Source organism: Dermacentor andersoni, chromosome 8 (genome assembly GCF_023375885.2).
Source record: "Dermacentor andersoni chromosome 8, qqDerAnde1_hic_scaffold, whole genome shotgun sequence".
Lineage (NCBI taxonomy): Eukaryota > Metazoa > Arthropoda > Arachnida > Ixodida > Ixodidae > Dermacentor > Dermacentor andersoni.
This window is the reverse complement of record NC_092821.1, coordinates 89,189,118-89,204,289: the sequence shown is the minus strand read 5'-3', so window position 1 is coordinate 89,204,289 and position 15,172 is coordinate 89,189,118. Positions and strand designations below refer to the sequence as shown.

General features: G+C 42.0%; 1 long non-coding RNA gene across 1 annotated transcript; it reads right to left on the bottom strand.

Moving 5' to 3' along the window:
* Positions 1 to 1,924: 1,924 nt before the first annotated feature.
* On the bottom strand, positions 1,925 to 10,309 carry LOC129384380 (uncharacterized). The gene is made up of 3 exons (XR_008612133.2): positions 10,171 to 10,309; positions 7,795 to 7,912; positions 1,925 to 2,230 (listed from the first exon to the last, which is right to left on the bottom strand). It is a non-coding gene; the product is annotated as an uncharacterized lncRNA (long non-coding RNA).
* Between the last annotated feature and the right edge of the window lie 4,863 nt (positions 10,310 to 15,172).

Sequence of the window (15,172 nt, the reverse complement as noted above, 5' to 3'; positions counted from 1 at the left end):
GCTTTCTGAGAGAGCGAGGTCTGGGAGTAGCCCATTTGTTTCTCTGATAGGTGGTGTCTAGGTTTTTTTTGTTACGCGATCAAAATGATTCCTTTATGCGAACTGTAGTACAAGTAAGGGTAAGTGAAGTGTTACCTGATTTTGTTGTGTCGACTAACGATGTAAGATGCACAAGTGTTCGCGGTTTCTTACGTGAAGTTGTTTCAGCTTTCGAGCTTTTGAAAGGTCATTTTTCTTTGGAGTATTTATCTCTAGAGTGCAAAGAAGAAAACTGTATAAAAATATATGTGATGCGATGCTACCAGTGCCTTTGTACCGGTGCATATATGGCGCAGGCACAGCAAGTGGCGTTCTGGAAATATTTAAAAAGATACCAATTCGTTCCTCAGAAAAAAAAAAATTTCCAGCTTCACAGAAATACGTTGCTACTTAAGCCCTGTTGAATGTCGTTTGTGCAAAAAGCCAGAGACCATTGAACATATCATCCTTGAATGCTGGGATGCCATATACCTGTCGGACCGTCCTCCAAAAAAACTTAAAAAAGGGACCTCCCGTTGTCACACTGAGGCATACGGTTTTTACCTATCCCATACTTTGGAAGCACAACCCGGGATATGGTCACGTTACTGGACCTACACAGTCTATGGAAAGTGCGTATGGCAGTCCGGAATGCTGATAGAGGTGCTCGCCCTGCGAGGAAGTACTTTACTGAGAGAATTTTATGTTTTAGAGATGCACTCAAGAGTCAAAGTGATCCTCAAGAATGGATCAGTACGGTGGCTGAACTTGCCAATTTGAAGCATTTATAATGGGCCCTCCACCCAATGGCGGTGGCTGCCGTTTTAAACATTTCATGTACATTGTTCTCTCTTGTTTGTTCACCAAACCGGCAACAAAGAAAGAAAAGGGCTACCGTGGCGTAGTGGGAAATTACCGGGTTTGAGGTCTGTAGGTCAGACGATCAAATCCTGGTCAAAAGGTTTTTATATTAACTTTTTTTCTTATTTTTGTAATGCACTAAAACGTTGTCTGTTGCTTTCGGTATTCAAAACATATATATACGGTGGCCAGGCACCGCGCAATTCACGCTCTAGAGCTGTTTTTCGCACCGGTACCCAGCGCCTCCCAGAATGCTGCGCCTGCCCAGCGTCCCAGTATCCAGCCCGCGACACTGGGCCCATTTTTTGGCATGGCACTTGACGCACGATACCGGGTTTTGCAATAGGTATATGTATTTAACAGTTTTGTTTTGAAATGAGCATGAATGACTTGTGGAAGCAGTGTTGTACTGAACTTTGTGGTTAAAATTTCTGGTATTTTAGCATTGAAGCAACCGAATGTAGTTTTGTATATATGCGTAAACAGTTTTCGTATGCGTGCTAGTATGAGTGACTGCACAGTAACATGTGAGTACCTTTGTGCTCTGTGACAATATCTTTTTGCAGCTTTCTCTGCAGCGTGCGATCAGAACGCTCACTTCCCTTTTATTTTAGGAGTAGCGCATAAGACGTTTTCTGCCCTACATGAAGATAGATGTTTATTTTCTTTTACCTTGCTGGGCTGTCCCTTCACCCAAGAATGGATGCATGACTATATCTCAAAACAATGTATCGATTTCATTTTCTCCCAGACAGGTTATTCCAATAACCCAAATACGAAATTATGTGTTGCAGGAAAAGCCGCGCTTTAAAATTTTGCAGGTATTTCATTTATATGAGAAATACGGCCCTTGCATTCTCTATGAAAAGCCTATTTTTGATTAAAGGACAAAAATATCAATTGAATAACACTTGACCCGAACCTGAAGTCGTGTGCTTGAACACTTGCACCTGGGACGTCCTTCTGTACTAATATTTACCATATACTTTCCTGCATTCAAATATTTTTTCAATAAAACCTTCACACCTTCAAAAAATAACCATCATTCAGTGGAATGCAGAAAAATTTATTTATTAAAGAATTCGAAAAAGTGGTCCCTCCGTCTCCCTTCCATACTGTAGAAAATGTGGTTTATTAAGTATAAATTCAGGAAGAAAGAGACAGATAGAGAGAGAAAAAGCGGACAGCAAACCAGCCGCAATCTTTGGTTTGCTATTCTTCACCTGATTAAGATTATGTACGTTTAGGCGCAGCCTTAGCTGACTTGCACAGTTTACAGCAGCGCGGCCATGATGCGCCAGCTATCAGTGGAATCTTTGGGTTTTCGCAAACTTCCGGTGTTTTCGGGCACCTGCATGTGAAAAACTGGAATTATATCTAAGCACTGCCACTACAAAAAATAGTCACAGTAGATGTATGTAACTTAGCGGCTTGCAAAACATCATTAACAAGTCTACCCCTGATTGAGCATTCTTCCATAATTAAAAAGCTACAATGAGATAAAAAACATGGTATACATTTGCTGCGAGCGTCGCCCTTATTCCAATAGGTCCCGTTCTTATCCCCGTTGTATCTAAATTGTCCGCGCGCATTGTATACGCCAGTTTCTGTGTGAAATCACGAAAGCAAATCTATTGATTGCTGGTTTATAGGCTCTGCTTAAGTTTTAATATTTTTGTGTGAATCAGTGCTGACATTTATCTACATATATGGCGCTAACGATTAAAACCAAAATAATATCATTCACAGTGCATCGATTCTTGAAGCTACCTCTAGAAATCAGCGTAATGATCAGTTACGAGACCCTGGCGCCTATTTACACGTAGAAAATTGTACGTGATCGTCAGGAAGGCTATGTTGGGATAGCATCTGTGAGGACGTCTGTAGGTGCACGTACGAGTGTATTATCCTCTCGGCAAACTTTTACGGGTCTTGCCATAATGTCCTTATTACGAAGTAAGTCTAAATGCACTGCAATGCAGGTGATTTTTACAGTGCAACATATTCGCCGATGATTACCATACTCCCTAATGCTAAATTTGAGCGCAGGTCTACGTGTGCTTTCAATTTGCGATATATCTGCTGGCGCGGACAATCTATCTCGTGCGGCACGTTAAAACAGTTATTATCCCTCATTATCCCTCCTCCTAACCCCTAAAGACCATCGGTAATATAACCCTTAATGACCATCGCTTATCTTCCCTCCTCATTATCCCTCCTCCTAACCCCTAATGACCATCGGTAATATCACCCTTAACGACCGTCGGTTATCTTCCCTCCTCATTACATGTCCTGCCCCCGCCCATTTCTTTTTCTTGATTTCGACTAAGATGTCATTCACTCGCGTTTGTTCCCTCACCCAATCTGCTCTTTTCCTATCCCTTAACGTTACACCTCTCATTCTTCTTTCCATAGCTCATTGCGTCGTCCTCAATTTAAGTAGAACCCTTTTCGTAAGCCTCCAGCTTTCTGCCCCATACGTAAGTACTGGTAAGACACAGTTGTTAAACACTCTTCTCTTGAGGGATAATGGAAACCTGCAGTTCATGATCTGAGAATGCCTGCCAAACGCACCCCTGCCCATTCCTATTCTTCTGATTATTTCAGTCTCATGATCTGGATCCGCAGTCACTACCTGTCCTAAGTGGATGTATTCCCTTACCACTTCCAGTACTCAATTTAAGTAGAACCCTTTTCGTAAGCCTCCAGCTTTCTTTCCCGTACGTAAGTACTGGTAAGACACAGCTGTTATACACTTTTCTCTTGAGGGATAATGGAAACCTGCAGTTCATGATCTGAGAATGCCTGCCAAACGCACCCCAGCCCATTCTTATTCTTCTGATTATTTCAGTCTCATGATCCGGATCCGCAGTCACTACCTGTCCTAAGTAGATGTATTCCCTTACCACTTCCAGTGTCTCGCTACCTATCGTAAACTGCTGTTCTCTTCCTGTCGTGGTATTTTAGAACACGCGCATGCCTCGGGTTATTCTGAATATTTGCTCCCGTATGCTTTAGCCTTTAGGCAACCAGCTCCAGCTTCAGATATAAAGACATTACCCTTTTTGTTATTGCACGTATTCTACTTTCCAATTTCTTTCTTGTCGTTTCTTTCTAAATCTCCATGGTCTTTCTGTTCCTAACCTTTGCGTCCAATTCACTGTCCCCCTTTTTCTCTCTATCTTTTTGGTGCCTCCTGGTGGTCTATATACACTGTCAATTACACTGTACTTGGCAGCCAACGTTACTGATCTCTTCCTCCATTCCTTCTTGAGCTACATTCTTTTGAGCTACAGATATTTGTACATTTTGAGCCATCCTTCTATTTTCACTCAGATACGTGGTTTTCCTTGAGAACTAATTTGTTCTGCGCTTCTCTGACTTGAAAAGAGGCCCAGCCCACACCTACCTGCACCACCTCACTTGTGGTTTTACCATGGGCCACCAAAGCCAACTGGCCTACGATCTTCGGTCAACTTACAACTGGGGCTCTCCGAGCACTCTGGGCAATCCGCGCCATTTGGCAGAGGGTGTGGCTGTTAGATGGTACTTGGTGGCGGCAGGGCAGCGGGTGGCAAAAACACATAGAATCCCATAGCACACTGTTTCAGACTCATTACACACGTCATTGATTATATCCTTATTGAATTACTATTGCTATGGGTTCTCGGCATGACGCGATATCGTTTCTTACTATTGTGGTGTTCTTAGGACATTTACAAGTCATCTAACCAACCGGTTTTTTTTTTCTAGAAACGGTTAAACGATATCCACATTTCATATACGCAAAATTCGTTTGAACTAAGTTAAGAAAACGTTTTTCTCCCAATTTGCACGCATTACATATTCCTCATTCATTATTCAGATGCAGCTTCTGGATCTTACGCATGCCGAGGGGTTCGAATTTCACAGGTGGCATCAAAACGCGCTTGTGATATGTTTTAAGGTCCATATTTCCAACAAACGGCAATATTGGTGTAGTTGAAAGGAATCGACACTTTACGCCAGAACCAAGTTTCGCTGATAATTACTGATCTTTCTTGAATTCCTCGGGCTGCTCGCAACATATCTGAATTATATATTAGTTTACTATCCGTAACATTGTCGCAAGGCATACTTAGTAAGACTTGAACAACATGGAATTTAATAAACCCGTGTTGCGCTGTGTGATACCGACCACAGGAATAACTTAAACACACTTGTTGTCCGTTATTGACATTTAGGTTCTACGCTCATGTTGTATACCACGTGAAGTGAATCTTTAGTGAAGCGGTCGCTTCACTCTATTCGGCTGTTCACTTTCTACAACGCGTTTAGGGGAACATGGATTACGCACCGACCCGGAAGATTAGAAAGGCGCTGAAATCTCCACTAAGCGGACCATATTATCCAGGCGACCGTGAATTACACTGCCTCCACGATGAGGCCCGCGTTTCATCACGTCATATGCGAAGTCACCCCTGTACTACTATGCACTATATCCAGGACCAGCCAGCTATTCAGCCACAAGCGCTTCTTGCAGACGCACTAAACCTTGTGAAAGAAGACACAAAATTAATCGCCCTATTATTGGAATTAGGTGCTTCATTCACTGGAGATAATGGATACTGCTTGTTGTTCCTGGCCGAAAGGCGGAGCAAGCGCCAGCCTGAACGAAGCTCCAGGGAGGCTCGAAGGAGTAGAGGACCAAGGGAGAGAAAGCAGCCTCCACCACTTGCGAGACAGCTGCTCAGCCTCAACGGTTTTTCTCGCAGGTCGCGCGCTAAAGACGATAACGCTGGCATGATGATGAATATATACAGGTGAAGAAGATTAATGGGTAAAATAATGCTCACAATACATATATATATATATATATATATATATATATATATATATATATATATATATATATATACATATATATGAAAGTCCGAAAGGGTTTGTCCGGAAATTTAGGTTAGGAAACATTTTAGGAAACATGCTGCAGCGAATGCGTCCAGAAAGCTACCAGCCTCAGCAATGACAAATAATTTCTTGTCCATTGTTTTTTTTTTTTGTTGTTGTTGTTGTTTCTGGGAAACACCAAAAGTGATATTCTAAAGAGACAGAGATAATAGATCTGCATGAAAAAGCGCAGAATAATATCACCGTAAACAGTTATACGCAGCTGTCGAATAACAAATTGTAGTCAATCTGCAACGTTGAGCCCTGCTATTTTCTTTCTTGCTTTTCTGTCTTTCTTATATATATATATATATACGCATTCCACCATCATTCGCGTTCAGGTGCCCCGACCGGGTTAAAATTGATGATCTTGATGTCAGCTGCGCAACGTCATGGCTACTGAGCTACCTCGATATATTATCGACACTTTTTTGGCACAAGTCATGAAAATTCTATGCGCATGGTGCGGTATATGATCGGAAGTTATTTCCGTAGGCTAATGCATGCTGTTCAGGCCTCACGAATATACGATTGTTGCTTTTTCGTGCGTATTCGTTCGCCTTGTTGGCAGAGGGGAACGCTGCCACGACCGAGATTGTATCAGAGGAGCCGGAGTCAGAGCCACGCTTTTCTTTTAGCACGTGAAATGTGAATATGTATTAGCCTGCCCTGAATACACAGCACAATTTGTAGTTGCAGTATGCCTTTAAGTGTTATTTTAGAGCATGGTTTCTTACCGGTTTATTTGTAGAGCAAGATATACGGCACCTACATATGGTCTGGCTGCATATGTGATGGCTACATATGTACCACCCCTCTCGCTCTTTCTCTCAAACTCCACGCCCTCTCGATGAAAAAGGCATCTTTGAGCAACAGCTTATGACGAGGCGCGAAAGCAGTCATTCGAGAACTAACGCGTTCCGTGTAAGCGCGCATATATTTAGCGTTCGTACTTGGGACGCCAGAAAGTCCACTAAGTTTTACGCTAGCGCATTTCGATGACACATAGTCATGATATCCGCCGAGTACATAGCAACGTCAATTTTTAACCGCGTAGTAACCCTTCCAGTTTCCTTCGCTTCTGAATACCCTCAGTGCAATGGATGCTTGTGGATGACTCTGAAGCGACAAGCTCTCAAAATTTTTGCCTCATTCTTCTTACATGCCGGCTTTTGCTCTTCGGAGTTCTACGTTTTTCATGAGTGGCAGAGATCGTTATTTTCTTTTAAATCCACACGGCCACCTGCCCACTCGTACGTAAAGAATGGCCGCTGTTTTCAAGCCATTATGCTAATCCTTTCAGCATTTCCCATCACATATGTTTGTGATATGGTACGCATTTAAACCCATTCCTCCATAAGTGGCGCCATTTCCTAGTGGTCGCTAGTATTTTGACTTTGTTATCTTGTGTTTAAATAATTATTTATTTAATTATTGGGTTTTACGTGCCAAAACCACTTTCTGATTATGAGGCACGCCGTAGTGGAGGACTCCGGAAATTTTGAACACCTGGGGTTCTTTAACGTGCACCTAAATCTAAGTACACGGGTGTTTTTGCATTTCGCCCCCATCGAAATGCAGCCGCCGTGGTCGGGATTCGATCCCGCGACTTCGTGCTCAGCAGCCCAACACCATAGCCACTGAGCAACCACGGCGGGTGCTTTTGCGTTGTTCTTGTAACAAACTCCGAACGAACTCATCCAAGTGTAGACATTATATTGCTTGGCGCATACGTGATATTGTATTTGTTACCTATTGCAACATAATTTTTACGGCTTTTGTTATAGCGTCCCATCGTAAATTATTATGCGCATATAGATGTTTTAAAATACGTATATAAGTTTCCTTGTAATTTCCTTCACGTCGCCTCCGCGATACTTGCATATCAATATAAATAACGCGCTTTTTTCATGTTTGAGCGTACATAGCGCGAAGAGGTACTATAAAGGGTCATTAGGAAAACTCACGTATATAACGTATAATATTTACCCTCGGACTTTAATATCCTGTCCACTTGAACTGCATTCAACCATAACGCAGGGATGTGAGAGGCCCTTGCTTTCTCCCGGCGGTATTGAAAATCCAAAAGCAGTGCAATTTCCGACTCCTAAAATGAAATAGAAGGTGACCGTTCTCTTTCAACATTTCAGAAGAAACCGTATGCAGACACTATCATAGAGCATCGGTGTAATCATCCACATTTACACTATAGTGAATCACACCATTGCTGTCAGAAGAAAATTCTTCATGTACATGTGAAAAAGTTAATTCGGTTCCTTCAACGTTAAAATACCGATAACGTTGACAAGAACGCCGCGGGGAAGGCAGCTAGCCCAGATTTTTAGTGCACATTACAAGAAATATGTTAGTTGCATTATTCTAAGTTAACGTTTCTGGACACTAGCTGTCGTCAGTTTGTTCTTCTACTGGATGGCGAATTCATGCAGCAATGCTTTCATTAGTGTCAACATTTAACAAGGGCAGAAGAAAAGGCATTTGCAGAAAGAAAGAGATGTCTTAAGTTACAGCTTGTTTTGGCATGTTACCGTGTACCACGGTACAAACACGATGACGGAATGAACGCAATCAAGGGTAAGGAGTGTGCTCACACTGGTTATAAAGGACCAGAAAAAAAAATTCATGAGCAAATACCTAATGCTTTTTTTTTCGTGATAGAAATAAAAGTTGAAAAAAATGTACACGTGTCTGCGCCTTCTGCCAGAAGGCGCAAAATATTGTCGACCTGTTATAGCCACCCTTTCCTGTGTCCTTTAACCTGTGTCAGTACACGTAGCATCAGCGAATGTGAAATCAGTCGGTTAGGTTTTTAGGTGTAATCAGAAAAGTGTCCAAGGCACGACTGGGTAAGCAGCAGCACGCCTCTTCCTCTTCCCTCCACCAGCAAAAACATAAGGAAAAAGATGCGTTGCATTCTAAGATCGCTGTCGGTGATTATAAGACGGTTTAATGAGTAATGAGCACATGAATGTACAGCGAGTAATGATGCACCTATGTCTCCGTACTCAGTGCAATGTGTGGTACAACTTCACCTTGCCTTCTATTCTTTTTTATTTTCCCGTGTGTCCAGGACTCTATGCAAACTTGGCTCTTAATTTTGTTTTAACTTTCGACATGGTCTTATCTCACAATATCTTTATATTCTTTCTGTTATGTAAAAGATAGTAGCCGACACTATATATGGTGACTAAATCTCATTATTTGAATTTCGTTTCAACAAAAACCAGCAACATTAAAACAAGCATCGCTTTTTGCTGTTTCGAAAGAGATCTTTTGAGTACCCAACTGCGGCATGAGCAATGAACGTTGCGTTTTTTCATCCGTGGTGAAGAGAAACATTTTGGATTCATCTTACAGTTCTAGTTGAAAAATGTTTTAAAAGTTTGTCTTAAAAATAATATCAAAATCCCTACCTACTTGCCTTCACCGTCGAAACTATTCTCCAAGACCACTCCAATACACACAGACAGCTCTACGCTTGCAGTTTACAAGTTTCATCAAATGGGGAGAACACCAACGTGCTAGCCAATACCCATAAGCTCTGAAAGTAGTTAAACCCGATTTCCAGCCCACCTGAAGCTTGCACACTGGAGAGGCTCCGTTTAATATCTGAATTTCCCTGATTTAAATCCATCAACATCATCACCACTACATTGTAATTTGTGGCTCACCAATAGTTAGCAATACTTACGTTTGACCGAATGAGCAGCTATCCTGTTACAAAGGCTATGAGAGAAGACGAGCGTTGGAAGCGAGCATTGGGCAAAGTTAAGCGATGCGCGTCTCCTGGACATTAGTTAGGGGTGTCAAATCTCCTGCTAGTTCAAGAACGTGAGCGCTCCTGTCTATCTTCGATTGCCGCGAGCAATGTGTTATGGTATTCCACTGTCAAGAAGATGACTGGCTCTACGTAACGTACTACAATGAAGGATGTGAATATTGAATTCGTACTCGAGTAACCTCATTCACTTTGACAATTTCCTACAGTCAACACGCTGTTGTTTTCTCTAAATTGTTGTTTTCTTTTTTGTCCTTACTTCACAGAACATTTGCTGCATTGTTTTTCATTCGTCGTTCTAGTATGCTTGGCCCAATATTTCGACTACGCCATGACTGTACCCATGCCATGCATAGGTTCAACGGCTGTCGTTACAAACTTGTGATAGGTGATAACTTCATGCTAACATGAACGGCTCTTGGTACGTTATTATCAGTGTATTGAAAACACCTAAATATGCTAAAACGCGAGTGGGAATCTGAGTAACATTGAGCTAAAAATTTTTTTTGAAGTATAATTGAAACTCACTAAAATCAACGAATAGCATGTGTGCACAATTGCAGACTTACCATCGGAGTACCTTACAGGGCATTCATCATCTTTTTCAAAATCGAGCGCAACCATGCCTGCGGCAGGATGGGCCACGATTGCAATGCACGCTGCGAATATCAACCCAGCTACAGGAAGCTCCATGGTACTCTGACACTTGACTGCCTGGTAGGAATGAATAGATAAATACATTTATTATACTGGTATTTCTTTTATAGTAAAGTACTCAACTGCTCTCAGTCCGATTTTTTGTAACAAATATGCTATATTGGTCAACAGCACAACGACCGTTGAGTTCGTTTTATTTAAGTGTTATTCTGGTGTTCTTGGCAAAACCATAAAAAAGAGAGCAATCATAGCTGAGCTTGTGTTTCGGAAATTGAATTTGATGAGAAATTGTCCCCAAAAGCAAATTTATCACGGAGGTAAGCGGGCGACTGACTTGAAGTGGCGAGCCCAGATGCGATTCCTTGCAAGGCACCTGGAGCAAGTCAATATGACTTGCCGCCTTTGCAATATTTGTTATTTTTAGTGGCATTCCTTATGTAGCATTGTTGGTGAACCTCAACTTTTCGGCCATGTTTGCCTGTTTCATCTCAACGGTTTTCACGCCAACTTGAGTCCCGGTGTAAACAATGGTTTAACGTTGAGTATACGGCACTCTATAGAGGAGCAGGATTTGAAACCAATGTTCAGACTAGCTTGCTTGAGTCACCGAGTATGTAGCCCTGTGTATGTCCTACTCATCAACTAACCTATTCGGCGCCAACCTTTGTCACTGACTCATTGAGTGTGTCCCCCTGGGTATGTGCCGCTCCTTAGTGACAAGAAAAGCGTTTCAAGTTTCGCTGGTCCTGAGCCGAATCACACCTAGGTCATACATATGCCGACAATGCTATCTTTATATTTTCAAACACGCTCTACACGTAGGACTTGCAGTAGCGCCGCTAGATGGCGCAGCGTGTTCAGGGAAGTTCAAAAGAGGAGCTCAGCTGCAGTTGATGCTGCATATGGTGCTGCACATGATGCTGCACATGCTGAATATGGTGTCTCGCTACATTGCTTTATTGCTTATCACACTAATGTCTACAGTCCTCTTCAGATAGCCTCGGCCTAATTATTTTTCCATGTATTTGCGTAACTCTGTGCCAATATTACTATGCCATTTCAGTCTCATTGTATTTGCACTTAAACATCCAATACAGTGTCATAATGCCTGCCTGGCTAAATCGTCGCTTGGCGTTGTGAACTTTGTAAAGACCGCTACTCAAAAGCTTTATTGCTCCGCGCACTGGAGGGAAGAACTGTGTTCCACAGTGAAAATTGGTGAACTATATACTCACCGAAGAAAAAATCGTACAATCAACTCAAAATTTAAGAAACAAGAAATCTCGTAGAAATTTGTGCACGGAACGATATTCCCTGATACATACCGTTGCTTTCGTAGAAACAAAAATTTAATAATGTACTCCAGATTTCTCGAAATTAAAAATCGAAATCACTAACAGATGTTATAGAGTGGCGTGGTTTATGTGCGTTTTCAAGGGCTCCTTTCTCATTATGTGTTCGGAGAATATAGATCAACGGATATCACTGTCGTGGTCAGACTATCCGCGTTATGTCTTGGCTTACAGCATGCTCAATGTAAACCGTACAAGATGCATCAAAAGACTAAGCAAACAAACGAAAGTCATTATTTCGCGATAAATTCCACGAGACGACTATGTTTTCTTTGATATTTCGCAGGCGTTCTCAACCTGATGCTTCAGGGACATGCAGCTGTGTCGGTAACGAATTTATGAAAATAGGAGCGACTGTATATGTTTTGTATAAATGAAATATAGATGCCATGGCCACTGAATACTACGTATTGCGTTCACCACGCAGTACCGAATCCTAAAAATATCGCCAACCATCACTTCGTGTTCAGGTGCTTCTGTACACCATGGATATCATATAATTTCAGGTTCGGTACCGTAGAGGATTCTGTACTGTCGCGCAAGATTTCCAATTTTTCGTTACCTATAATATCTAAGCAAATCAAGCAAAAGGAAGTTCTACAGATCTACGCGGTGCAACTTATGAACGCCTTCTACAATGTGTCGAGATCGTCGACGTGCCATCCATATTTGATTTCAAAGCTGAAAGGGCAGCAGCGGCCAATTGAAGCAGCTGCGGTGATGGCGATGGGAAACTGGTATCATGATTGTTTCCAATTATCTGAGCAAGCGTGGCAAAAGTTTTACAAGTCAACTCCGGGAACAATCAGCGGGGATATTGCTGGACTCCATCGCAGCCACTGAATGCGCGTGAGGCGTGTATGCCACCAGGGCCAAGGTTATTCGGCCAGTGTACAGTGGCAATTGTAACAAGAATGGACGTGTTAGTTTAGTGGTATTGAAACCGTTATTTGTGCGCGCGGTTATTTGCAATTTGAAAGGTTTGTTTAGTAAATGGATTTGGACACGTCAATCACTGCAACATCTGCATTGTGAGGGGTTCCATAACGCAGCAAAGAAGCCAAGGCGCTTCAAGCGTGAGAACAACCGCTCCGAACATCTTCACATAAACTTCTAGCGGATAGTAACTTTTCAGTAATTTACTTGCATTGTCGAGTACCGCTGGATTGTGCGCGAGTAGCGATATTTGTTCCACCTCAGACGAGGTCGCGACACGGTAATAAAAGGAGAATGCAGCGAAAGAGCCAATTAACCGATCAAAATCTGACGCTCTCAATAGAAGCACTTACGCTTTCGGAGGGAACTCCTCTACTGAGAGTGTGAAGCGGTGTTCTGAGTTGATTCTCTTCGAGCTTTTAAACATGCTCTAGAGCTGTTTAAGGCGCAGCTAAATACAGGGATCAATCTTATACGTCAGCACAAAAAGTGTACGCATATGCTGCATCAGGCTAGCTTTTCAATTTTTGCACTTTTCTGTGTGACAGTTGTATGGAAGGCAATGAGGTGCTCGGGAGGAAGCGAGAACAAAAATTGTTTACAGAAAGCCCGACAACTCAGCCTGAGCTGTAGCTTGCTCCGCCCTGTTATTCTAAACTAGAAATGAGGAACATCGGATGAACTGAGTCTTGAATGAACGCCACCCAATATGGAGGCACATGTGGCGCATGGTACACTAATAAATTTGTTCTAAGATAAGACACGTTAACTTGCTTGAGAATGGTAAACTTCCATCAACAGTGTATTGGGAGTTGGATGTAAGTGGGCAACGCTGTAACCAAAGCCACTCTATTTATGCACCATTATACAAACAGCTCCCTGTAAAAAATCTGGAGCTAATTGTTGAACAGCCACCCGAGCCCCTTTTAATAGCAGGTGGTTTGAACGCCCACAACACACTATAACCGGGCTGGTCAACGTGAGAGATAACTGTTAAGATAGTTGATCTATTCCTTATGTAAGGTAATCGAAGGCTGACTTACGAACGCACTTCCGCCATTATTGATATGCCATGCCTCGACCATGAGACGCGTATCTTCATTCTTATGCCTGTACAATATAGCGCATTCATCTAACGGCGCGCCTGAGTTATAAACCAATATGTTTCCTATAATAATTATTTCTAGAGGTGTTGGAAATGTAATGAAAATATTAAAGCTTTCCTCTTCACCTAGCTGCCATGAAATTACCACAATGTTTTTCAAAGCCACAAATGCGTATTCATCAATTACATTACCCAGCTATTTCAGCAATCATTGGACATGGGATCTCTCCCAGTTGAATGGAAGATCGGGAAGGTGATTCCACTTTTCGAGCCTGGTAGCAATTACTATTAAATTACCGGTCCATTTCCGTCACGAGCATTCCTTGCAAAATAATTGAGCATATTTTGTTTTAAAACCTTCCTAGCTTTCTCGATTCTAATTCATTTTTTTCCCCATCACAACATGGTTTTCGCAAATCATATTCTTTTGAAACGGAACTAATATCTTTTACTCACAAACTTGATGCCATCCTTGGTTGTTATTCTCTATATCACTGCATTTTTCTAGACTTTTCTAATGTATTTGACAAGGTATGAAATAAACTGCTTCTCCACAAACTGCACCCGTTTAACATAGACTCTAATGTGCCCTTTTGGCTAGAAATCTCTCTTACTAACCGTTCCCAGTTTGTTTCTGCAAATAACATTTATTCAGAGCCTATTGCTGTTTGATCCGGGGTTCCTCAAAGAACGGTACTAAGCCATTTGCTCTTTCTTATGTACATTGATGACTTACCTTCCTGTGTTTCATCGTACACTAACCTATTAGCCGATGATTGCGTTGTCTATCGAGAAATAACCTGCACTGATGATACTAAGACCCTTCGATCTGACCTTGACGCTATTAAAAATCGTGCAACGTATGGTTGATGGAATTTGACAAAAGGTAAATGCACCCATATGCGCATATCTAGAATATGATCTGCTTCGTCCATTTACGAGCTCGCTAATACCTGCATTGCTTACGGTGTCGAGGAAACTACAGAACATCTGCTGTGCTACTGCCCATCTTTTGAAAGTGAAAGGCACTGCTTCTGCACAGCCCTCAATCAGTTATATAGAAAACCATTCACCTTGAACAAGATCTTGGGACTATGGCATCGCATATCGCAGCTACAAAGGACCACAAAAGCGCTGCTGCGATATTTGAAACCTACCGGATTGAGTCAGCGTCTGTTTTCCGGACGAGTGACCGAATGATATCCTCAGTAGCCTTTCTCTTCTTCTTTTAATCTTTCCGTCCCCTTTTTCCTGTCCCCAGTGTAGGAGTGCCAACCAGGCTCAGTCCTCATTAACCTCCCTGCATTTCATTTATCATTTGCTCTCTCTCTCTCACTCTCTCTCTCTCCCAGACATGACGCGCTTTGATTTTGGGAATACGATCTGTCGCTACGTTGCTTTATTGCTAATCGCATTCATGTTGGCTGTCATCCCGAGATGGTTTCTGCTGAAATATTTTTCAAGGTATTTGTCCAAGCTTTTAATCATATGTATTTAAAAATTCAGCCTCATTCTATATGT